Source organism: Heptranchias perlo, chromosome 14, assembly GCF_035084215.1.
Source record: "Heptranchias perlo isolate sHepPer1 chromosome 14, sHepPer1.hap1, whole genome shotgun sequence".
In the NCBI taxonomy this organism is placed as follows: domain Eukaryota; kingdom Metazoa; phylum Chordata; class Chondrichthyes; order Hexanchiformes; family Hexanchidae; genus Heptranchias; species Heptranchias perlo.
In genome coordinates, this window is record NC_090338.1 from 46903027 (window position 1) to 46930701 (window position 27675).

Genomic DNA, 27675 nt, shown 5'->3' on the forward strand with positions numbered 1-27675 from the left:
CAACAAAAATTGAAGTGCGCAGACACTAGCACTTAAATTGAACATGCAAAACAAAGAAGCGCTTTGCAGCAGTACATCTAGCACGTAGTAGTACCATGAGATGGGAATTGTATCGCTATTAATGAAGGAAAAAAACAATTGTGTGCTATGAATCCAAAGCTAGTGTTGAAATTAAAAAGATGTGAATTCCATACTATTAAAATGCATGGTAACATTTATAGTGAGTTTCAAGATAATTCTTAAAACTTGTCAGAAGATAGGTAACACGTGCAGTGGTAGGATGCAGTTTAGCAGCCATGATTTGTTTCCAACTCCAACAAAGGATATGGGAAGCAAGCAGAGGCTTCTGCAGAGAGGGAGGGGAAATCAGACTGCGATTAACCCTGTGACTTGCTCACACACCTAGAAGCAGAGAGACCTTGGATCAGATCATCTGATTCTCTTGGCTGTGTTAGCGATACCCAAAAGGAATAAAAATATACTAAAAATATTACAAAAAACAAGAATTTTTCACTAATTTAGATAGCTTTATTTGACAAAATGTTTTTTTTAATTCAGTGTAAACCATCTGCTTTTCAGTTATTCAGGTAAAATATGTCACATTTCTAGTTTAGTATTCGGGTTCCAACACATGGCACTGAATGTCACAACAAGATTACTGTCCATAATACAGAAAACATTAAATTATTCTTCCAGGTTACTCTTGGGATTCTTTAGGAAAATTTTACCAATATTAACTTTGTATAACTCAATTTGTTTCTTAAATATTCCCTTTTTTCCATTCCTGATTTAGATTTTGTGAGTGCTATAGGATTGTTTAAGTATCGTAATGTGAGCATAACTAAAATGGCTGAACTTTGAGTTGACAGTTTTGTCAATGAATCATGATAGTGCATTTTGGTTAGTACTTGTTACTCACAAAAGAGTAGAACAGTTCTTCCTGTTCCCACTGCTGGCAATAATAGCAAACCCTTAACAGTTCACATGACATTCCTCTGACCGCTATTTTAACAGAGATATTAACCCATTAAAATAAATACATTAATACCTCTATTAAAATATCAGAGGAATGTAACACAAATGCATCAAGTGTTCATCTGTTACCATCAGTAATTTATTGCCGTATAGGCAGATTTAAACAAATCTAAGTCCCTCATTTAGATTTAGATTTAACTTGCTGAATACAGAAGCCCTTCACTGTTAGCAGAACTAGTGCTGTAATTAGTACTTTGAAGGCTGCTACTGATTAATTTAGTTGCAGCCAGGGCACCAATGGATGGCGTGGCACGGAGGTAGGTGCTACCCTATTAGAAGGGAAAACTCTAGGGTAGGTCATCCTGGGTTATTCTTCTACCATTATCAGTCAATACAGGTTAAAAGAAACCTAAAAGAGCAGGGGCGGGGGGTGCGGGGCGAAGTAACATTTGCAAGGCAAAGTTTAAAACACAAATTACAGATTCTATATTATATGATAATGTCATCTCCAAGAAGCTATTTTATATTTCATGAAGATGGTATCAGAATTAAGGTCATTATCGAATTTTTTAAAAATCACAGTGCCATTATCAGAACAACTCCACTATTTGCGTATCAAGTTATTTCCCATTTAAAATGTAACAATTGTTATTTTCAGATTAATTGCCTAATATGTAATATGGACATAACAAAATGAGGAGCATAGGACACAATTTATATACCTTTTGTGGAGATGATCATAACTCACTCATGACTTTGTCATTCATGAGTTATCTGGTGAGCCCACCCATGGTAAACAGCAGCCACAGCTCCTTATCACGCAACCTCTACATCACCCTCTGTAGGTCAAAGATATTAAATCATTACAGACAAGCTGCAAGAAAAAAGAAGGTTCACATAAATTATATTAACAGTCCCAGAATCATCTATTACAATCTAGAAAGCTACTCCACCTCCTCTGCAACTTTTATCCTTGTGCCAAATTGCATATCCATCAATAATTAACTGGTGATTGCAATCGATTGATTAAGAACATGTTCAAGCATGTTAATATAAGATGTATTTTGTACAGCCAACATTTTGATTTGTCGGAACTGCATATATGCATGTGGACTGAATACAGTAATTTCTTCTCTTTCTTTAAGATTATAGGTGGAATAAATAAAGGCCATCCAGGCTGCTAAACACATTCCATCTAATGGAATGGTACTTCAGGCAGCACTTGTCCTTGAAAACCTCAATCCATCAATCACCATCTTGCCCTACTTTTCAATTTCTTCTTTCCGAGCTATCAACTCTGAGCCCATTGCACTTAGCAACAGCTCATGTCACAGGCTGACAACCCCTGAGAAAAAGTGACTTTTGAAATTCTTTCAAGCTTATGGTTTCCTAATTTTGGAAAGGAATTAATTCAAAAACAAATTGCTAGCTGCACTTTATTTACTTCCCTTATTACTTCAAAAACTTGAATCACTTCTCTCATTCTTTGTTTTGCTGTAGGAAATAATCTTAGTCCTTTTAGCCTATCGTCATAATTCATTTACGGTGCCATAGTATCATAGGATGGTATAGCACAGATGTACAGATGGAGACCATTCAGCCCATCGTGCCTGTGCTGGCTCTTTGAAAGAGCTATCCAATTAGTCCCACTCCACTGCTCTTTCCCCGTAGCCCTGTAAATTTTTTCCCTTCAACTATTTATCCAATTCTTTGTTGAAAGTTACTATTCAATCTGTTACCATCACCCTTTCAGGCAGTACATTCCAGATCATAACAAATCGCTGCATAAAAAAATGATTCCTCATGTCGCCTCTGGTTCTTTTGCCAATCACCTTAAATCTGTGTCCTCTGGTTACCGAACCTTCTGTCACTGGAAACAGTTTCTCCTTATTTACTCTATTAAAACCGTTCATGATTTTGAACACCTCTATCAAATTTCCTCTTAACCTTATCTGCTGTGAGGAGATCAACCCCAGCTTCTCCAGTCTCTCCACATAACTGAAGTCCCTCATCCCTGGTACCATTCTAGTAAATCTCTTCTGCACCCGCTCTAAGGCCTTGACATCCTTCCGAAGGTGTGGTGCCCAGAATTGAACACAGTACTCCAGCCGGTGTTTTATAAAGGTTTAGCATAACTTTCATGCTTTTATACTTTTTGCCTCTATTAATAATGCCAAGGATCCCGTAAGCTTTTTTAACAGCCTTCTCAACTTGCCCTGCCACCTTCAAAGTTTTGTGTACATACAGCCCCAGGTCTCTCTGTTCCTGCATTCCCTTTAAAATTGTACCATTTAGTTTATATTGCCTCTCTTTGTTCTTCCTACCAAAATGTATCACTTCACACTTCTCTGTGTAAAATTTCATCTGCCATGTGTCTGCCCATTTCACCAATCTGTCTATGTCCTCCTGAAGTCTGTTACTATCCTCCACATTGTTTACTACATTTCCTAGTTTCGTGTCATCTGCAAACTTTGAAATTATACCCTGTATACCCGAGTCCAAGTCATTAATATATATCAAAAAAAGCAGTGGTCCCAATACCGACCCCTGGGGAACACCACTTTATACTTCCCTTCAATGTGAAAAACAACCATCCACCACTACTTTCTGCTTTCTGTCCCTTAGCCAATTTTGTATCCATGCTGCCACTGTCCCTTTAATGACACGGGCTTTAATTTTGCTAACAAATCTATTATGTGATACTTAATCAAATGCTTTTTGAAAGTCCATATACACAATATCAACCATACTACCCTCATCAACCCTCTCCGTTACTTCATCAAATAACTCAATCATGTTAGTCAAACACGATTTTCCTTTAACAAATTTGTGCTCACTTTCATTTATTAGCCCATACTTTTCCAAGTGCCAATTAATTTTGTCCTGGATTATTGTCTCTAAAAGTTTCCCAATCACTGACGTAAGGCTGACTGGCCATTAATTGATGTGTTTATTCCTCTCCCCTTTTTTGAACAGGGGTTTAACATTTGCAAACCTCCAGTCCTCTGGCATCACTCCCACTTGGGAGATTGTGGCCAGAACTTCTGCAATTTCCACTCTTACTTCCCTCAGTAACCTAAGATGCATCCCACCTGGACTGTGTGACTTTTGAGTACGGCCGATCATTTAAGTTTTATTTTATTCATTCATGGGATGTGGGCGTCGTTGGTAAAGCCAGCATTTATTGCCCATCCCTAATTGCCCTTGAGAAGGTGGTGGTGAGCTGCCTTCTTGAACCGCTGCAGTCCGTGTGGTGACGGTTCTCTCACGGTGCAGTTAGGTAGGGAGTTCCAGGATTTTGACCCAGCGACAATGAAGGAACTGCGATATATTTCCAAGTCAGGACGGTGTGTGACTTGGAGGGGAACTTGCAGGTGGTGGTGCTCCCATGCATCTGCTGCCCTTGTCCTTCTACATGGTAGAGATTGCGGATTTGGGAGGTGCTGTCAAAGAAGCCTTAGCGAGTTGCTGTAGTGCATCTTGTAGGTAGTACACACTGCAGCCACGGTGCGCGGTGGTGGAGGGAGTGAATGTTTAGGGTGGTGGATGGGGTGCCAATCAAGCGGGCTGCTTTGTCCTGGATGGTGTCAAGCTTCTTGAGTGTTGTTGGTGCTACACTCATCCAGAAAAGTGGAGAGTATTCTATCAGACTCCTGACATGTGTCTTGTAGATGGTGGAAAGGCTTTGGGGAGTCAGGAGGTGAGTCACTCGCCACAGAATACCCAGCCTCTGACCTGCTCTTGTAGCCACATTATTTATATGGCTGGTCCAGTTAAGTTTCTGGTCAATGGTAACCCCCAGGATGTTGATGGTGGGGGATTCGGCGATGGTAATGCCGTTGAATGTCAAGGGGAGGTGGTTAGACTCTCTCTTGTTGGAGATGGTCATTGCCTGGCACTTGTCTGGCCCAAGCCTGGATGTTGTCCAGGTCTTGCTGCATGCGGGCACGGACTGCTTCGTTATCTGAGGGGTTGTGAATGGAACTGAACACTGTGCAATCATCAGCGAACATCCCTACTCCTGGCCTTATGATAGAGGGAAGTTCATTGATGAAGCAGCTGAAGATGATTGGGCCTAGGACACTGCCCTGAGGAAATCCTGCAGCAATGTCCTGGGGCTGAGATGATTGGCCTCCAACAACCACTACCATCTTCCTTTGTGCTAGGTATGACTCCAACCATGCTCTTTATCTATTTTTATCCTCTCCAACTTTGCCACTACCTCCTCCTTTACTGCTACAATGGCAGCATCCTCTTCTCTAGTGAAGATGCAAAGTATTCATTTATTACCTCAGCCATACCCCCTGCCTCCACAAGAAAATCTACTTTTTTGTCTATAATCGGTCCCACCCTTCCTTTGACTGCCCTTTTACTATTTATATGTTTATAAAAGACGTTTGGGTTCCCTTTTATGTTAGCCGCTAATCTATTCTCATACGCTTTCTTTGCCCCTCTTATTCACTTTTTTAGATCTCCTCTGTACTTTCTGTATTCAGCTTGGTTCTCTCCTATATTATGAAGCTTACATTATCATAAGCCTCCTTTTTCTGTTTCATTTTAACCTCTATGGGACGCAGTGCACGGTCATTGAGATGCAGGCAGCACGTAAATTTCGTGCTGCCTGGTGATTTACCTGATTGCTGCCTGCAGCCAGGCCTAGCTGTGCTGTTGAGTGGCTGCTCAACTGCAGGGGGTCCCAATATCACAAGTGGCTAGCACAACTTAAAGGCAGCCTGCACCTCTTAAAGACAGCCTGCACCTCTTAAAGACAGCCTGCACCTCTTAAAGGCAGCCTGCACCTCTTAAAGACAGCCTGCACCTCTTATTTGCAAAATATAAGATACTCTTCTGCGTGGAGTCTGAACGGAAATCGGACATCGCACACGTAAAACACAGATGCAGGTCCCATCCCTATGTTTACAATCTGTTGAATTATGTTAAAACATTGAATAAAGGTTGCGCACTATTAAATCCCACATCTTCCAATCTGCACGCCAGACCTCATCAATCTGCTGATTTGACTTTGTACCAAGCCTGCGAGACAGCATGCACCAAGGTTATCTGATGATGCATTAGAGACCTAGGGGCACAAGGTGGACAGAAGGAAGGGCATCCTATATCCACAGGGGGGCAAGAGGCCCTTCAGACATATGCTTCCGAGGCAGTGGGAGGCAGTAGGAGACAAAGTCAATGCCAGGCGCATAGCACCACAAACATGGATGCAGTGCAGGAGGAAGTTCAATGCTTTGGCATGAGTGGTCAAGGTGAGTGAGGTCAACTATCAAGTGGCACCTTCTACTAACTACACCACCAGCCGCATCCACTGCTCCATGCACTACATCCCCCATCACCCACCTACCAACAAACTCTTTCAATCAGTACTCAACTCTTCCAATCAGATGCTTCCTCTCACCCTCACATATTACCACTGTTGCAAGCCGCACACCCATAACTCACAGGTCACACACACTGGCAACTATTCAACCATGTCAGGCACATCACCCAAACATCTTGCAGGACACTCACTGACACACGTCCCGCTTTCTTGCAGGAGAAGGTGGTGCATAACAGGAGGCAGCAAGTGGCAGTGGTTCCATGGAACAATAACCTGCTCTCCTCTCTCAGGATGATAGCAGGTTCATGTCCCACCCCTGCCATTCCACCAGTGCCCTTGCTTTTGCCTGTCAGCTAGCCAGCCCATTCCCTGTAGAGTATTGAAACTTTATTATAGGAAGATAGGAACGGGAGTAGGCCATTTAGCCCCTCGAGCCTGTTCCACCATTCAATGATCCGTGACCTAACTCCATATATAAGTCTTAGCACTACAGCCCTTAATGCCTTTCGTTAACAAAAATCTATCAATCTCAGATTTAAAATTAACAACTGCCATTTGCAGAAGAGCATTCCAAACTTCTACCACCCTTTGCGTGTAGAAGCGTTTCCTAACTTCACTCCTGAAAGTCCTGGCTCTAATTTTTAGGCTATGTTCCCTAGTCCTAGTATTCAAGTATAGGAGACCTCCAGAAACAGGTACAAATGCAGCAGCAGCCAGAAGCAATAATCCAGCAACTAACCCGCAACTCCTGCATGATCCCTTTAAATAGCGCTGGTGGGGGGTCCTCCATGCTGTTTACGACCTGCTCAGCTGTGCAAGGTTAAGACACTGCGTTGGCTGGAGCGTTGAGTTCCAAAATTGCATCTGTCCCTTTAAATCAGCGTTGCACACTGATTTACCACATATTCTCCCTACTTTACATGCTGCCGCTGTTCGTTATCTGCCCGTGCGCAAACACCTTTATCAAGATGGCATACGGCGCACGTTACGCTAGAAGTGTGCGTGTGCATTTCAGACACCATTTTGGGTCCTTACGGGACCGCGTAGCACCTAAAAAACAGGCACTACACGGCCCAATTTATCGTCCCGATTTGCTATCTGTTTCTGAAACGTGACTGCCCCCTAGTGCCTACTACAGGCATTAAACTAGAATCACTTCAGGAAATCAATTATTATATGCAAGGTAATAAGTGGATTTGAATGCATCATAAAGAACGAGGGACTGAAATGATGTGTAGATCATAACAGTGAAGCTTCAGTGCTTTATCATTGTTTCTGCTCCAAGATCTGTTCTGTTTGTGAACAATGCCCAACTTTTGTTATTCTACATGGTGATGATTAATGCTTACATTTGTGGTACTCCAGGTGTGGCTCGTAGTCCATTGAATTCTAATTGATCTATGAAGAGGCAAATGGAACAGTAGGAGTACATAATCACACTTAATGTATTATCATTACATGCACTGTTACATGCTAGTGCACAATCTATGTATATGGATACTTTGATGTAACATATTGAAATGTCAGCTTGGCTTAGTGATAGCACTCTTGCCTCTAAGTCAGCAGATTGTGGGTTCAAGCTCCAGTATAGACTTGATCACATAATCTGGGCTAACACTTCAGTGCAGTACTGAGTACTGTACTGTTGGAGGTCTGTCTTTTGGATGAGATGTGAAACTAAGGCCCTGTATATATATTCAGTTGGACATAAGAGAGTCCGTGGCATTTTTTTTTGAAGAACTTCAATGAGCTCTCCCGGTATCTTGGCCAACATTCATTCCTCAACCAACACGACCAAAAACAGATTAATTGGTCATCCATCTCATTCCTTTTTGTGAGACCTTGTTGTACATAGATTGTTTCTGCTGTGTGTGCCTAGAAAACTTCACTTTAAAAAGTACATTATTGGCAGTGAAGCACTTTGGGAAATCTTGAAGATGTGCAAGTTGCTATATAAATGTAAACCTTTCTTCATGCAAATCATAGAAAATATGATCAATATGGTGAAATCTAGTAGGATTGTGCTCCCTCCAATTTCTATCATTTCAGTACCTAATCCAGAGCAAATAAATGATAGTTTGCTCTGATAGGGTAAACACTTAATCTTATGGCGTCCATTATCTGTTCCAGGATGCACCCTCCAGTGATGTGCTAGTTTTTCAATTAACCATATAGCAGTGGAATTTAAGATATGCTAATTTGGTCATTGTAAATTCCTTCCTGTAGTTTATTTTATCTCCCATTATGACCTATATCATGCAGTTTGCATAACTTTTCTACTTTTGTTGCCAGAACATTACTTGCTATAATTCCACATAATATTTATTTTCAGTACAATGTTCTTATTTATTTTAATAACTACTACCTTTCTTCATTTGCAATTAATGGCCTAGGCTTTAGTAATGTTCATGTCTTGCTCTTGTGTTCTTCTTTAGTTGTGCAGTGCATTCTGGACCTCCAGCCTGAATTGTTGTCACAGAGTCCACATCATAAAATATAGAGCCACCCTTGGCTCCTTGTTTTCATATTTAGGGGACTGTCCTCCCCCAGCAAAAATGTCCTTACATCATTTTATTAAAGAAATTACCAACATATGTAGGGCCTCTTCATTAAATCAGGCTTTTCTCATTTGCTGATGAAGCATTTATACTATCAGCTGTGTCTTCCACAGCTGGATTACTGAACGTTTTGAAAGTACAAGTTAATTGGCTTATTAGCTACTTGAGAAGCATTAAAGGTCATTATTCCAGCTTTATCAAGATTGACTGTTATTTTTCATTCCTAAGAAAATTTAATTCTCAGAAAGATTCAAAGCTGTGCATTCCTGCAGTTTAATTAGTGATTCGTTAACTGCGGTGAAAGAGAGTCCCTTCTCCCATTTTTCATGATAAGAGGAATGTCAGGGCCCGGGGAGCCGTCAGGATCATGTCAGCAATGCCAGGGTGATTGGGAGTGTTTGTTGAATGTTGTTCTCATTGTTTTCTTGTGTGGCAGAGCAAAATAGTGATGTCATTTGTCAGCTTCTAATTAGTGTCTGATCTCATAATGCACATTTGTTGATTGGCAGAATTTGATTGGCTGATGGGGGATCTACATAAAACCATCTGCTTGGGTCAATAATTTTAAAGAGGCCACTTAAAGCTGATTTTGTACTGTGATTGGATATACCCCAGCAAATACACCCCGCAAATACACCCCGCAAATATACCCCAGCAAATACACCCCAGCAAATACACCCCGCAAATATACTCCAGCAAATACACCCCGCAAATACACCCCGCAAATATACTCCAGCAAATATATGTGATTTAATTTTACATCAGCTTACACCATAACATCATTTGATATTATGACATCACAACTATCACATTATGATATAATTAAATAGTTTGCAGTCCGCTTAGGTGCAAATTCAATTGCTGCTGAGTATGAGGAATTAATGACACGTTGTCACCACTTGATATTTAACACAAATTTGGTGAGTTATTCTCATTGTAAATGTTCTTACTATGTAGTTTTCTTGCTTTTGTTACATATATTGTCAATTATGTGGAAATCAGACTGAGGGGTTATGGTGCTGGGGGATTGACAATATTTTCTGTGTGAGCAATCAGTACTCCAAAGTCTTGTGTAGTATAGGTCAAATGCAGTTCAGAGCTCCTGTCCCATCACTGGACCTTAATGCCAATAATATTACACTGAATCCCTTATAATCTTCTGTCCATAATATTTATCATCACTTTAAAATCTACACTAAGAAGAAACATGGCCTTGGAATCCAAGTACTTTTGTTAGCCATCAAAGGTTTCAGTTTGATTAGGATTGAAGTCTTCACATTAGTTCCATCATCCATTTTTAACAGTTTGGGAACTGCTATGTTTGTCCTTACTGAGTAAAATCTTATTGGTAGCCTATTTTCTAGGGATTTCCCACAAAAAGAGCAAAAAAACTGTTCGCATTTTTATAATGTATTGGATTTAGATCTGTGACTACTGTTTGTATATTATTTTTACTAAAGAATTTGTGATAATCAGATGTTGTCGCTACATTCAAAATTATATAGGCACACATAGGTGGTACTCATTACTAGTCGGTCGTATGTAGATTCTTCAACTGCTTTGAGCACTCTTGTGTAATATTGGTATTCAAAATAAATTAAGCCTTCACGTTAACAACTTAGCTCTATTTTCACAGTATCTCACTTTGCCTCTCTTCTAAATTCTCTTCACAGAGTTTAGTTCATATTTATTTTTTTGTAATTTATTGCATCAGTAGGTTTGAAACATCTTCTGCATGTTAAGTGGTCAATTGTTTGATATTTCCTTGCAGTCTTTTCCTTGGGTCGATGCTTTATTAAATACTTTTATCTCGAATGCTTCTCAACTTAACAGTGAAAAATTAATTGAAGGAATATTCCACAAACGTGTTTAGTATCTATGGATTTTTGAAAGTTAAGATCCAAATGGATTTAAACCTTACTGGAGTAGAATTTTTGCAGGCGTTCTTCTAATCCTCTGCCATAACTTCGGCAGAACATTGGCAGAAACCCTGGAGAAACAATGTAAACAGCCATTTACACCGTTTCTCTCGGGTTTCCACTGAGGTTAAAACAAGAGATCAGGAGAAACCCTGAAGAAATTCTATCCCACTTTTACAGGTGTCTGCTGTAGACACTGTCTTGGTTCATTGGTGTCAATCACTCCTGTAAGTGGTCTGAGCATCTTTTATGGGAGTTGACTTACACTGCCTTATATCAGCCTGTATGGTAGTGTGACCCAAGGGTGTAACAATAGTACCCCCTTGTGACCTAAACCAGATATACATGTCTTTCACACTTGCACTTCTTCAATCTCTCTGAAGATGGATTAAGAAAACACTCGATGAGCTGAGACTTGTAATGAACCATTAATCTGCTTTATTTCACAGCACATAAATATAGAGAGCAAGGAGAAACTCAATTCCATAAAACAGAGCTAACCATACTTTTTGCATTCACATTTAATCAATTGTACATTTGATTGGCTCAAAAATCTGTTAAATTATGACATTTTTTGCCGCACAGACATGCTTTGGATTTAGATATCCCGAGTTGTGATGACTGTGCAACCACACTAATAGGTGACACTATTCACACACTAGATACAAATCTTTTAATTATATAGATTACTTGTGGTTTTGTCTAGGGAAAGTTAAGACAAAGTGAACCTCCTTCAGAGTAGATTAGTGAGGCTATATAGGTAAGGTATGGTGATCGGCAGCTTCTGCAGCCAGTCGGTGCAGAATACCCAACAACTGCCCATTTCATGTAGCCACAATGTTGATCTGGCTGATCTAGTTGAGCTTCCGGTCAGTCCCCAGGATGTTGATGATGGAGACCTTGGCAATGGAGCTGCTGTTGAAAGTCTTGGGGAGATAGCTGGACTTTCTCTTGTTTGAAGTGGTCATTAACTGATATGATGCAAATGTTACCTGCAAGATTGCTGTTATCAAGGTTGTGCTGTCAGCTAGCAAGGGTGGCTTCATTATCAAAGGAGTTGTGAATGGAACTGAACACTGTGCAATTGTCAGTGAACAGCGCCGCTCCAGATCTTATGATAGAGTTAAGGTTATTGATGAAGCATCCAAAAACTGTTGGGCGGAGGATACTTCCCTGAGAAACTTCTGCAGTAATGTCCTGGGGCCTCCAAAAATCACAACCATCTTCCTTTATATCAGGTATAGCACCATAAGAATATAAGAAATAGGAGCAGGAGTAGGCCATACAGCCCCTCCAGCCTGCTCCGTCATTCAATAAGATCATGGCTGATCTTCGACCTCAACTCCACTTTCCCGCCCGACCCCCATATCCCTTGATTCCCTTAGAGTCCAAAAACCTATCGATCTCAGTCTTGAACATACTCAATGACTCCACAGCCCTCTGGAGTAGAGAAGTCCAAAGATTCACAACACTCTGCGTGAAGAAATTCCTCCTCATCTCAGTCCTAAATGGCCGGCCCCTTATCCTGAGACTATGCCCTCTAGTTCTAGACTCTCCAGTCAGGGGAAACGATCTCTCAGCATCTAACAAGCCCTCTCAGAATCTTATATGTTTCATTGAGATCACCTTTCATTCTTCTAAACTCCAGAGAATATAGGCCCATTCTAATCAACCTCTCCTCATAGGACAGCCCTTTCATCCCAGGAATCAATCTAGTGAACCTTTGTTACACCGCCTCTAAGGCAAGTGTATCCTTCCTTGGGTAAGGAGATCACAACTCTACACAGTACTCCGGGTGTGGTTTCACCAAAGCCCTGTACAATTATAGTAAGATTTCCCCATTCCTGTACTCCAACCCCCACCACAGCAATAAAGGCCAACATACCATTTGCCTTCTTAATTGCTTGCTGTACCTGCATTGAAACTTTGTGTGTTTCGTGTACAAGGACACCCAAATCCCTCTGAACACCAACATTTAATAGTTTCTCACCATTTAAAAAATATTTCATTTTTCTATTCTTCCTATCAAAGTCAATAACCTCACATTTTCCCACCATTAACTGGAGGGTTTTCTCTTTGATCCCCATTGCCTTCGGTTTTACTTGGTACCACACTCAGTAGAATGTTCTTGCCTTTTTGTCAATTTTTTAAAATCCTAAACCACTTTTTAAGTTTTACTGGCCCACTCTCAAATAGGGCTCAGGATGCTCCCTGCTCTCCTACGAAATGGAATAGTCAGCCAGGACATATATTTCCCTGCATTCAGCCAGTGTTGCAGTATTGTACTTGACATAAATTGACATAATACTCCAGTACAGCAATTGATAATGGATAAAAGTACTCATAAAATTCTTTGTACGCACCACTACTGTAAATTGAGTAAGTGTTTTCTACAGCATCTTACTTATGAGAAGCATCTGTGTATCAAGCATTGGTGTAATATAAGTAGTAAGTTTACTTGGCAAGGATAGTTATTTGAAATGCATTTTTTTTCACTGCAGCTTGGTAGATTGCTGAAATAACAGGGTACCTTTGTCTGGTTATATAAATAGTGATTGTGCAGTTTGTATTCTATTTGCCCGAAAAATGTATAAAGAAGCATCTAGTTAAGGAGAGTAAGCAGGCAAAATAAATCTACTAGCAGCTGTTTAAGGTTCAGTTAATACTGGTACTTTTGAATCAATGCAAAGTAGTTTTGGGAATGCAGCAACACAAAAAGTATCAATACCAGGCCAGAATCCGATGCCTACCTATACTGAAGCTAGTGTCACTCTCTCCAAGAGGCACCATAATGAGCACTTGTGTAGATTGCTAACAGAAAGAATAGTTTCAAAGTTTATTCTGCCCATGTCATAAAAATGTTGTAAAGCTGCAAACATTTGGAGACTGTTTTATCATTATTTACATATATTTCCCACAAGTTGTTAGCATGCAGATGTTCAGGAAAAAAAACATTTTAGTCAATCTCCAGCTTTATTTATGTTGCCGGATTTCACAGGATGAGTTCTCAAGGGCTCAGAAACCATGGCAGATCTAGACTCAGATATCGTGTTGTTATAAGTAGGCTTCAGTGATATCACTTTAGTATAGTTAGGACCAGTATGGTGCCTGGGATTTTCCATCAAGGACCTTTTTAGTCGAAAAATAACAAACCCACAGTGAAAGCGAAGTACTGTATTGTTTAATTTTTATTGCTCTGTAGCTGAAGACCCAGTCCATACTGGTGAGCAGGAAAAGACCTTGAGATAGAAAATGGTTTAAACCCATTTTTAGGCGCTGCGCTCAGCATGTGAGACCAATCACATGAATGCGACTAAGGCCCCAAATTGGTCGACCTGATTAATTTAAATAAAATAGGCAGGCTGCCAATTCTACTCGCATTGCTCATTGGCAGCGCGTCTAATGGGGGTGTCAATATCATGCGTTGCTGATGCCATTTAAAGGGACCCGCACCTCTTAAAGGGGAAGTGCCCTTTGGCTGCAGGCAACTGTCCCTGAAGATTGTCGATAATGGCAGGCACAGGAGAAGTTGCAAGGGCACTGTGTTTTTCTGACCTGCATTGGAGTTATTGGTGGAGGAGATCGGCAGGAGGAAGATAGCAAGGAATGCTGCCTGGCATGAGTGGGCAGAGGTGGCAGAGCGGTTGAGCGCCAGAAGCATCGCTCCTAGCTGAAATGCCGAAAAAGTTCAATGGCTTCACAAGGCCAGCTAAGGTAAGCCACCTAATCTGTATCTCTCATCACTCTTTACATAGCCCACCACTACCTGCCGCCCAAGCACTCACAAACCTTACCTCCCCCACTTCCCACCACTCTCCTCCAATCACTGCAGCACACTTCACTCCACCTCCTTCTGCTCCTACTGCAGCGCTCTGCACCTGCTACTCCCCTCACTGTTACTTCCCTCACCTCCTCACACCTCTGTCACCTTTCACACACCAGCAACATTATTCTACCCTGGCATGCACATCCTCAAAACGTCTCACTAGGCTAACAGTAACACACTCCCTTCTTTCTTGCACAGCAGTTTTGCATGCAATAACAGGAAGCAAGCAATTACATGAGAAGGGGCACACTTGAAGAACAAGTTATGGATGTTGTAGGCAGGGGGCACGTCAGGAACATGGCATCTGGCAAGGCTGGAGGACAAGTCCCGCAGGGTTTTACACCATCTTTCCCTTCTCACTTAAGCCTCACTTCACACACTGTGCATGACAAATTGCTGCTGCTTTCAGAAGCCACTCATCTGTTTCTGCTTACCTATGCCATTGAATGCTAACCCATTTTAGATCCAGAAGCTCCACACAGCCCTCAGGGAGTAGAAAAAGAAGACGGCAGCACTGCAGAAGAGAAAACATCACTCGACCGTACACTTGCAGACACCAGTTCAGAGACCAGCACTTTGCATTCTTCTGAGAGTAGACTAGTGGGGTCTGCACGTGGAGATACACCCAGCACTAGTGCACAGGAGCAAGGCAGGGGGATAGGATGGTCCAGGAAGCAGCTCGGCGGAGGGAATGCTCGCATCTGAGCCCTGCTGCATATGCCATGTGAAATGCATATGTCAGCCTCCATGGATGCTAATGAACTGATGATGCCTCATGAAGAGTGTATCAGTGACCTGCCAGATAGCCGTGTGCACAGCAAACTGACTGATGTTGCTAATGCGACCAGAAGCAGTTTGGAAGGAGCCAGAGGCATAAAAGTTTAGAGGCACAGTGACCTTCCTTTCCTCAGGCAATCCAGTGCATGTCCTGGTTTTGGGCTCCAATTCTTGCTCCAAAAGGTGACATAGGTATTTGACTGTCGCCAATGTTGAAACACAGCCGTCTTACCCACTGCTCCTCTGTGAGGTTCAGGTATGATGTTCTGTTTCTGAAGACTTGCATTCTGTAAAGCATCCTTCACACTCTTGCAGCCTGTGCAGGTCTTTGCTACCTTCCTTGCCACTGCTCTTTCTCCTGATTTCGGAGACTTAAGGGTAAGCCCTAGCAGTGTTCCCATGTTCAGCAATTGAGAACAAGAAAATGCTGTGAAAACATCCTGGCTCTTCACAAACTCTCAGTTCCAAAGTATCTCACAAACAAACAACTGCCAAAACAGCCAAATACTTGTCTCAAAAACAGCCCAGAGGCCGGAAATGACTAACCAGATACTTACCTTAATGGAGGTGAGGACCCCTTTAAATACCTTGTGAAGGCTGCTTGCCGACTGTTCTTACCATGATTTTCTGGGGTTTAGGCACACATGGACACCCTTTTCTAAAAAGGGTCCAGATTCAGGTGCAGGACCCTTATTAACATATTTAAATGATGCCCTGGTGGCAGCCAAGGTCGGCAATTGAGTGCCTGAAACATTATGGTTTCTGGCTCACTTCTGACATGGAACAATGCGCTGCAAAATTTCCCTTTGTAGTGACCATTTTGGACCCAGAAAGCATGTGAAGTGCATACCAACTTCTACCCCATTACCTAGTCCACCAGGCATTCAGGCTCATATTCACAACCCTCCCCCCTCCCCCATCAGATCACCAGAAATGTACTGCAGTGGTCACCATGACTGTGCTGTTCTATGCAGCATGGTCTGGTTTTCTTTATTGGGAACAACAATGGGGCTGTGCACACATTCTATAATATATAAACTACAATGCTCACTGTGCTCAAAGAACTGGCTGTTCTCAAGTTATTATCTAGGGTGTGATATTAATTGTTGAATTTGGGAAGTGTTAACCTAAATTCCAGCTATAAATGCTTCCCATTCCTCCTCCATTAGCAGGCCCTCTTCAGGCCTTCTGCTTTGTCTTTAGTCATGGAGGTGAATCTGGTTAGGCCCAAACAGGCAAGTGGCACCTGATTGATGCCCGCAGCTCGCCAGAATTATGATAATGAGGCCCAAGGATGAATTTAGTTTGGTTTTCGGGCCTCTTTGTGATGATGTGTCACTGCTGCGCGCTGTCAAAATTGCTCCCAGTTTGGGACACTAACAAATTTAGGCCCCAGAGTCAATATGGGACATGAATATGTGTGTGTCCAATAAAAGGGGGAGTTGGCATGTAATGCATTGCAAGGGCATATGAAATGGGAGTTGCAGCTGAGGAAGGTTGATGCCTAGCAGGATTCTGATGGGAACTCCAGTGTTAGTGAACTTCTGTTGACAGAAAGTTCTGCACAATGGGCATTACTGCTGCACAAATACTTGATTTAATGGGAGGCGGATGAACAGGAGCAGAGAAGGACTGCCAAAGATGTCAGATAGTGCCAAAGGTGTTCAGATCTGCTGTTTTGCCACTCATCGTATTCACAGGAACAGCTACCTGGTAATGACAGAATGGCATTGCCTCCACAAGCTGAGATCTAGCAGTGAGACAGTTATGGACAGTGACTTCTGCTTCAGGGACACCTGCAGACAACCACCTACATAAGGATGGCACTGCCAGTAGCCATCAAGGTGACCATGACTGCGTTTTTTAGGTTTCCAGTTCTTTCCAGGCTAGCACATGGCACATCAGCAGTATCAGCCAATTTGCTGCTCGTGGAACCTGCCTCAAACAGGTGACTGATGCTTTATTCAGGAGGGTCAACACCTTTATCTCCACTGACCTGCAACAGTAGCAAAATAGGGCCACCCAATTCCACTAGAGTTGCTGGCATGCCTAAGGTACAGCAGGTGATTGATGGTACCCTTATGGCCATTCATCCCCCTAATGATAACGCAATGCCGTACATGAACAGAAAGGGATTCTACACTGTCAGTGTACAGTTAGACAATGACCATGAGCACAGTATCAATGCCCACTTACCAGATAGTTCCTGTGATGCTTTCATTTTAAGGTAATCATCTGTGCCAGGCTTAGTTGAAGGTGAAAGGATTCAGGAAGGATGGCTTCTGGGAGAGCAAAGCTATCCTCTTCAGCTCTAGGTAATGACTACATTCTGGCAGCCACAGACAGAAACAGAACATGAAGATGATGAAGTCCATGTAATCAACAGAATCATCATCATTGCCATCTTGAAGCAGTACTTCAGATGACAACTCCATCTGAAGCACCAGGGCTGGAGTGCAGTGAACTTAGCACTTGCTAAAATCGCACTGGACTGACCTTGCAAGATTTATTTATGCATTGTGAGCCCTTGGCCCATATTAGGCCTGGTACTGGGATCTTATTAAAACAGGGGGAGGATAGTCACTTAATGGTAAATAGCTGCTTTGGGGAAAAAACTGTTTCAGTCTTTTGTAATTCTAGCCAAAGCTGCATGGTACAAAAGAAATAGTTGGTAAAACCCATAGGAGGGTGAAATAAATGTGGAAGCAGGAAGTGGATCAAGTGATGAAATGAATGCCCTGCATGATGGCTTGGCGAAGTAAATGTGCTGCTGTATGAGATGAGTGTGAGGAGGATTGTCCTGTTTAATACATTGGAACACCATCCCCAGAGGACAGTAGTGTAGCATACATGGCAGAAGGTGTCAGGCAGGCTCAGTGCTGTGTACAGAGCCTGAAAATAGATGCAGAAGAACATGGCACACCTAAAGGAAGCTGCCAAACAGTATAATATATCATGGACCAAGTATGCATGCCACAAATGTTGCCTGTCAACCTATTTCACATTTACTTTTCTTATTTATCATGCACGCCCGTACTCGAGCAGGGTACACATTCAAGATGCAACTTACAATTGACAAACATATCTTCAAAGGGTTTCATACATAAAATCAACTTACCTGCATGATGCATCATCACTTGCACAAAAGCTGCAGGCTAGCATATCTACTGTCATTTGATCATCATAGTTGCTGTATAACTTTACCACCCAATAAAGCATAAGCAGGGAATGGGTGGAACAGGAGAATGGCCTGCAGCCAAGACCAGAGCAAGATAACGATGAATCAGAAGAAATTGCTGCTGAAGCACCTTTGCAGGCAGCAAGAGCAATACATCAGGCTCTCGTTGACAAGATATCCGCCCAATGCAGGAACAGTCCTCTACATCTGCACAATGAAGTGGTGAAATGCATCCTCACCAGCATTGGCCACTGCACAAAATCAACTGCCATAGATCTCATTCCTTTAATTTACTATTACCTTAATCTGCAACATCCCGAGAAAATTCTTTGACACAGTTGAAATAAATTGCAACCAGATTTATTATCCTGTAACTGACTTATGTAAGTTTTAAATTATTTTCGTGGAGCCTGGAGGAGCCTGGTACGTGATTGAAAACCTCCTCCCAGGAACTTGCCTTTCTGCCAGTCGGGCAATCTCTATCGCCCGATATTGCGTCGGCCTGAATCCAGTGAGCTGCATCGGGATGTGTATCTGCAGTGGGCAGCTCACCGGTTCTATTTAAATGCGACCCAGGCCTTAAAATGGCTCCAACTTTTCTTCCGGTGTGGCATGGTCGGCAGCCTGAAAATTACCATCTATCCTGGAGTGAGAAGGGGGAATCGGGGAAGGAGGAGATTTTCATTCACTTTATGAATAAACATTTTCAGTCCACTCGACCCACATGCATTGTTTGTGCACCTAGGGCAAGAAAAGGCATCCTTTCCTCCAGATGGTTTCATCCCCACATACCTATCATTCCTGGGAGAGGCCAAACAGAGACCTGTAGCCAGTTCAGGAGTCCTCTGTCAAAAGTTCCTCTCCGACCCCTGGAAGACCAGGCAAGCCCCAAGAATTTTAATGTGTCATCTCCTGATGTACTCTTCCCTGCACAAATACATGGGTTTAAATTCCTCCTTAAGTCATTGATTGGATATTCAATTAGCAAAGATAGATAAGATTGATTTGGGTGTGTTTATTGAAGTTGTTATCATGAAAGGTAATCAAGCATTAGGATGGATCTTGATAAAATCTGATAATCATTTCACGCAGGTTACTTTAATGCGTGAATAAGATCATGTTTAGAATATTGTGTGCAAATATTTGTGATATGTTGCAGAAAGTTCAGAGAAAAGCAGCAACAATCATTGCAGGACTTGGGGATTTAAGTTGTGAAGTGAGAGACTCACAAAATTGAACTTGTTTTTTGTTGGAGAAAAGAAGATTTGAGAATGGACAGAATTTAGGTTTTCAAAATGATGCAAAATATATTTAATGTAAGTTCTTTAACTTAGGCTGTGATCACAAGCTAATGAAAGTGGGTTCAAAATTAAGAAACCTCAAACAAGACTAGACCTTGATCCGGCCCAGAATTTCCTGGGTCGCACTTACATAAGAACATAAGAACTAGGAGCAGGAGTAGGCCATATGGCCCCTCCAACATTCAATAAGATCATGGCTGATCTTCGACCTCAACTCCACTTTCCTGCCCGATCCCCACATCCCTTGATTCCCTTAGAGTCCAAAAATCTATGGATCTCAGCCTTGAATATATTCAATGACTGAGCATCCACAGCCCTCTGGGGTAGAGAATTCCAAAGATTCACAACCCTCTGAGTGAAGAAATTTTTCCTCATCTCAGTCCTAAATGGCTGACCCCTTATCCTGAGACTATGCCCCCTAGTCCTCTCAGCATTTAACCTGTCAAGCCCTCTCAGAATCTTACGCAGAAATTGCGCCATTCTTCTAAACTCTAGTGAATACAGGCCTAATCGACCCAATCTCTCCTCTTACAACAGTACTGCCATCCCAGGAAACAGTCTGGTGAACCTTCACTGCACTCCCTCTATGGCAAATATATCCTTTCTTAGGTAAGGAGACCAAAACTGCACACAATGCTCCAGGTGTGGTCTCACCAAGGCCCTGTATAACTGCAGTGAGACATCTTTGCTCCTGTACTCAATATACGGAACATCACTGTTGTTTTCATCATGATTGATGGGTCATACCATCTTCAAAGAAACTGCTTGACCCTTCTTAAAGCTCAGGAATATCCTGATGTTCAGCAGCTGTAGCCATTGTGCTGCTGCACGCATTGGGGGTGACAGAGTTCATTAAGCAATGCCTGAGAAATTGTTTCTTATCAAGAGTTTCCCAAGAGCAGTGGTTGACCAACCAATTCTTTTAAAATGACATCATAGTTGCATATAGTGTAAATTACCAATCGTACTATATAGTATTTTGCTCATGTTTCTACTGTGAGTCATTCTATTTGTAACTAAATCTGGACTGTAGTTTAGCCTGTACAAAGTGGTCTAGTTTTATGCCTTCTAAATTGACAGGAGATGTATGTGTTCTCCAGTGAGCAATTTATCACGACTGGGGTTAATTGTTAATCTCGGCTATGTTTAGTGTGGCAGAGAGTAAAACATGCAGGTATCAGTTTGTAAAAGATGTAATCTGCTTATGGAACCTATTGTCAAGCAACTCAAATAATGGATAGGTGTTGGAGCATAACATGGAGATCAGAAGAGTTTTATCTCCATATATGAGAATGTGCGAAATAGGCTTCCAGCAAAACCAATTAATGTTATGTTGATTCACTTTTCTAAAAGGACTTAGTTAAATATTTAAGAATGATATTGAAGATTAAGGATACATATCAGTGATGAAGTTCTCTATGAACCACCATGGCCAGGAAATTCCATGATGTTTCCCACTCCACTGGTGTTACTTTGCCAGAAGTGCTGCGGAAAACCCCGCTTCCATATCCTGGAGTAGTGGATGTTTTTGGCAGAGGAAAGTGAAGCCTGATGGTTCTTGATGTGATCCAGCTAGATCTGGTGATGGATGGTTAAACCAGTTGTGTGCTAGATACACTTATAACCGCGCCTCTTGGACTTGAGGGAGTGAAGATGGGGAGCAATACTGTGAGGATGACCGGGATGGGAAGTGGAGGTGAGGGAGTGGTTGAGTAAATCGACAGCTGCAAAAGTATATACACTGTGGTAGCTCATCTCTTCACAATCAAAGCTAAGTGTAAGCTATTTTTTTGTCTTTTCTATTTATTTTGCCACGAGGAAAGTTTAAGACTTCATGCCCCGGGCTCGCCCTCCCCCTTCCCTCCTGCAAGACTCTCCCAAAATCTCCTCCCAGCGACTTACCTTGTGGTCGGTGACTGTTCCTTTGGTACCACCCAGCAGCCTCTTGCTGCCTGAAATTTCACTCCCCCTTACCAACCAGCTGTTGATTTCCACCCGTTTTGGGCATACAGGTGTCTGATATCATGCAGCTGAGGCCCTGGAGTTAAAATCACCCAGGCTTTATGCTGCCGAGGTCGGGGGAGGGGAGGGGGTTGGCGCTCACTTTCCCCCCCTCCCCCCCCCTCCCCCCCCCCCCCCACATGATTTGCGCTCCCAGTTAAAATCGGGATTATTAGTGTCAGAAGATGGCTCGCTAGTACTGGGTGAGTGACAGGATATAGCATGGTCTTAAAAGGTACTTTTAAGTTTCATAAGTTCTGACACGTTTGTCCATTTGAAAGTAACCTTGAAAATGATCCAAGTGACGGAATGTATTACCTTGTTTGGTCACTAATAATTGTGCCCACTTACATGGGATTTGCTTTGTGAAAATTAAGATATAATAAGACTGGGTTTGGCTCCCCTAACCTAAGAAGGAACCAAAAGAATGGAAGAGGAAAGGAAGAAGGAAAGTGAGAGAGAAAAAAGGTTCAGGCAATGATTTAAGAAGGATTTTGAGAAAGAACATTTGGAAAATGATCTCCAAGCATGGAAAATATTAAAAGTAGAAGTTGGAAGATTAAGTGATACAAGTGACATCTGACACAAGCAAACTTGTCCAGTCTATTACAACTTTTAATTAATTGCTCAAGTGTGAGAGTAAAATAGCAGTACAATAGTACAGAGAAACACATGCATGCAATCTAGGATAAGAGGAAGGCAGCTGAAGAAATAAGGCAACTTACTCCAGAGGTGAAGTTGAGCATTCCAAAGGAAATCAAACAGCCGATTCCACAAAGTTGATCTGGACGGACAAAGATTATGTTTGTGCTCATATCACAGATAGATAACCCATATATTTGAAAATATGTGGTACCTTATCAAAGGCCTTTTGAAAATCCAAATATATTACATCTACTGCATTACCCTTGTCCGCCCTTTCTGTTACTTCTTCAAAGAATTCAGTAAGGTTGATCAAGCATGACCTTCCCTTTTGAAATCCGTTCTGACTACTCCTTATTATATTTTCAGTTTCTAGATGTTTTTCTATTACATCTTTGAGTAAAGATTCCATTATCTTTTCTACCACTGACTTTAAGCTAATTGGTCTTAATTAGTTCCCTGGACTAGTTCTATCTCCCTTTTTAAATATAGGAATCACATTAGCTGTCTGCCAGTCCACTGGCACTATTCCCTTTTCTAATGAATTTTTATATGTATGTAATAGTGCCACTGGTCTCTCTCCCCTAACTTCTTTTAATATGTATGGATGCAATCCATCTGGACCAGGAGTTTTATCCTCTCTAAGTTTGATTAGTTTATCAATTATATCTCTCCTTTCCATCTTAAATGTCTTTATATCTTTTTTGATCTCTTCTTTTAATGTCATGCCCTCCATGTTAGTCTTCCTGGCAAAGACTGAGGCAAAGTAATTATTTAATATTTCTGCCAATTCGCTGTCATTACCTGTAAGTTTATCGTGTGTATCCCTTAGGCCCTATCCCTATCCTGATTTTTCTTTTTTTATTCATGTGTCTGTAGAATACTTTACTATTTCTTTTTGTATTCCTTAATAATTTAATTTCATAGTTTCTCTTTGTCTTCTTAATTGTTTTTTTACTTCTTTCCTAACCTTTTCATATTCCCTTTTGTCATCCTCTCCTTTGTTGTCTATGTCCTTAGTTTATGCCTTTTTCTTTAGTTTCAATTTTGCCCTTATTTCTTTATTCATCCATGGTGTGCCATTACTGGCTAGTTTGTTCTTACTTTTTAGTGGGATATATTTCTCCTGGACTCTATTGATCACTGTGTTAAATGTTTCCCTCTGCTGTTCTATATCTTTGTTCATCAGTAAATTTTCCTGTTTATTTTCCCTGGCTCCATTCTCATCTCCTGAAAATCAGCTTTTTTCTGATTTATTACTTTTGTCTTTGTCTTACTAATGTTTTCTCAATCTTTATCTTAAACTTTTTTATGTTGTGATCACTATTGCCTAGAAGTTCCCCAACGCTTACTGCTGTTATCTGTTCTAGTTCATTTCCCATTACTAGATCCAGCAGTGCTTCCTCTCTTGGGCTTTTTACATACTGGGTAAGACAGGACTCCTGCACACATTGTAAAAACTCTATTCCCTTTACCCCTTTACCGACCTCTTCTTGCCAGTTTATTTGGGGATAGTTAAAATCTCCCATGAATATTATTCTATGTCATTTACTCATTTCACGTATTTGCTTACATATTTCTTTCTCCACCTCCTTTAGGTGGACTTTAGTATATCCCTATAAGCATGATTGATCCCTTCTTATCTTTTATTGCAACTCATATGATTCTTTTTCTATCCTTCTGTTAGTTATGTCTCTTTTTTTCTACTGCCATTATGTTGTCTCTAATCAGTACAGCTACTTCACCCTCCATTTCTTCCTTCCCTATCCTTTCTGATTATGTTATAACCTGCAATACTTAGTTGCCAGTCCTGTTCTATATGTGGCCATGTTTCAGTTATTCCTACGACATCTGGTTCTTCGCCATGGATTATTGCCTCCAGTTGCCCCGTTTTAATTTGGACGCTGTGTACCTTACTGTACATGCAGTTTAATTAATCTTTAATCGTTGTTCCTTTTACTTTATCTTTAATAGTCCTTTTATACTTCTGTTTTATAACTGTATTTGTTCCTTGACCGTTTATATTATCTTTATTCCTTACACAGGTCTGACCTTTACACTCATCTCCTGTTTCTTTTATCTTTAAGCTTTTGTTATTGCTACCAGATCCCTCCCCCCATCTTGCTAGTTTAAAGCCTTATCCATCGCCCTATTTATCCTTTTCACCAGGACTCTAGTTCCATTCTGGTTCAGGTGGAGTCCATCCCAGTGGTACAGCTCCTTCCTGTCCCAGTACTGGTGCCAGTGTGCCGTGAAATGGAACCCCTCCTTCCCACACCACTCTTTCAGCCACACATTCACCTTTATGATCTGCCTATCCCTATGCCAATTAGCACGTGGCTTGGGTAGTAATCATTAGATTACCACCCATGAGGTCCTGCTTTTTATTTTAGTTCCTAGCTTCAGATATTCCCATAGCAGAACCTCCTCCTTGTTCTTCCTTATGTCATTGGTGCCGAGATAGACCACAATAACTGAATCTTTCCCCACCCTTTCCAAGTTTCTCTCCAGTTGCTACGAGATATCCTTTACTCTTGCACCAGGCAGGCAACGCACCCTCCTGGACTCTCGGTTGCAACTGCTGAGGACATATTCCCTATGTAGTGGTTAGGATTAAGCATTCACTAATATCTTACATTTATTGTTTAGGCAATTTAGGGAGCCATTTTGCAACAGATCCCACAAGCAGCAGTGAAGATGTGTACCAATTAATCTGTTATTTGTTGTTTTGGTTGAGGGAGCAATGTTGGCAGTGATACTGTGAGAACTCCCTGCTCTTCTTGAAATAGTGATCTTTCATTTCTATCCGAACAACCACCAGAAGAGGCAGATAGAGACTTTGTTTAACAGTGCAGCACCCCCCTCAGTCATATACTGGAGTACTAGCCTAATATTTGTGAAGCAAATTTCGTCCCATGTATCTCCTACTTCACATTTAAGATTACTGGTATGATTCAAGTACAGATTAGGGAAAATGGAATGGTTGAAGAGACATGCATACTTATTCTAAGAATACTGAAACAAAGAGCAATACTGTTGGTAGATACAAGAAAAGGAACTTTCATCATATTTTTGAATAAGAGTTGTATTGTCAGCTATAAGGATGTATATCTCTTCCCTGGGGTGCTCCATTGAGGTAGCAGAAAAAAGAATTTCAAGTGAATCTGTTAAATATTTGAATCCAAATACAACACATAAATAAGCCTAATTTTAAGGCATTTATTACATACTCTGATCACAGATATTTATATTCGAGCTGCGGTATGAAATGCTCCCTTTTTATTGAGTAGGACTTGTGTGATCATTCAGGTAAAAGCTCATACTGTAGCGCAATGTGTTACATCTTTTACTTACTTGATTGGGTACCTGATTGATTGGTTACCTGATTGGTTACTTGATTTGATTATCTTGATTGGTTATCTTGATGTTATGGGGGCATTGTTGACACTTGTGATACCGCATAGCAACCAAAGTGATCACTGATTACTATGCTGTGCATCATTACTATTTCTGTCCAGCACTGCAGATAGGAAATTTTATAGTGAAACAGATGGGATACTTTGCCAGTCCTTTGAATTGTCAGAGAAAGTCATCGGTAGAACAAGTTCTTCTAAGGGGCAAGGTCTATCTATAGGGGGTATTCCCTTTCCAGGGTACAGGATGGATAAGGTACTTGCTTCTTTAATTAGCAAAACAAATTTAAGTCCTTAAAGTTTTACATTTTTGACAATGTTTTTAAAGGAAAACAAATGTAATCCTCAATTTAACTCTTATTATCCAAGAAGCTTTTTCAGGTAGTATTATATTTTGTTCTCCTTCATGCATTATAAGAGAATATATCATGGCAGAAATCTGTAAAAGCTTTTCTAACTATCCTTCTTATGTTGTTTTTCTGGCTATCATTCAGCTATTACTTACACACATAACATTCGGCATATTTCTGCCCACTTTCAGGGATGACATTTGGTGTCATAATTTTAAATTCTTATTTAGCTATAAAAGTCAAGTTTCACCACTGACAGCTATACAATGACCCATGATACCTTCTCCTGCAGCAGGATTTAGTCTCATGTAAAATATGTCATACTTTTAAAAGAGACTGTGCTCCACTGGTTATCGTCCTTCAGCCACACAGAATCGGTAGGCACCCAGGTTTATGATCTTCCTAGACATTCCAACTAGAGGAAATCTTCATGAAACATTTGGAATGTTGCTGTACATAGGAACCAGAACAAGTCTTCTCTCTTGTAGAGCATTGTTTCATGTTATAGGATACAACACTGTGCTGTTTTGCCTCTAAATTGGAATTGAGGCACTGTGATTAGGCAATGGAAATTCCTTCATGTGCCACATATCAGCAGGGCATATGCAATGTAAGTTGCATAACTCTGCCACTTTTATTTCTATTACCTTACTTTTTACACCGTAACATTTTTGCTGTGTAGATACAGTATTTTTGCATGTTTCTTTAACAAGTTCTTTCCATCATGACCATGTATATCCTGTGCTACAAATTTACAGTAATATTCATGCCTTACCTTTCTGCTCTTTTTCTGGACTGCCAGTTAGGTCCCATGGGTCCTTGACACTGTTTTCTTTGGTAACATATTGACGTGCTTGTTATTTCTTTTTGCATATCTGGATAACTATTCTTGTGTTTCTCTAGAAGAGAGGTTACAGAATCAGGTAGGTAAATCTGTTGTTTTAATTTGGCATTCAGCTAATTTCCTCAAATATTGTGCTCTCCATAGCTGGATTAATACATTTTTTGATATTTATGCCAATTCATTGTCTCATTAGATGCTTGAGACACATTAAAGAACCATTATTACAACAAGAACAATAACAACTTGTATTTATATAGCACCTTTAATGTAGTAAAATGTCCCAAGGCACTTCACAGGAGCGATTTTCAAACAAAATTTGACACCGAGCCAAATAAGGAGATAATAGGACAGGTGAACAAAGGCTTGGCCAAAGAAGTAGGTTTTAAGGAGCATCTTAAAGGATGAGAGAGAGGTAGAGAGGCGGGAGGGAATTCCAGAGCTTAGGGCCGAGGCAGCTGAAGGCACGGCCGCCAATGGTGAAGCAATTAAAATTGGGGATGCGCAAGAAGCCAGAATTGGAAGAGCGCAGAGATCTCAGAAGGTTGTAGAGCTGGAG

General features: G+C 41.2%; 1 long non-coding RNA gene across 1 annotated transcript in view; it reads right to left on the reverse strand.

Moving 5' to 3' along the window:
- LOC137332500 (uncharacterized) overlaps positions 1-27675 on the reverse strand; it is a 117296-nt gene that overhangs the window by 53589 nt on the left and 36032 nt on the right. Inside the window, exon 3 of the long non-coding RNA XR_010965677.1 lies at positions 27051-27174. This is a non-coding gene — a long non-coding RNA (uncharacterized lncRNA). The remainder of the gene's footprint in view (positions 1-27050; positions 27175-27675) is intronic.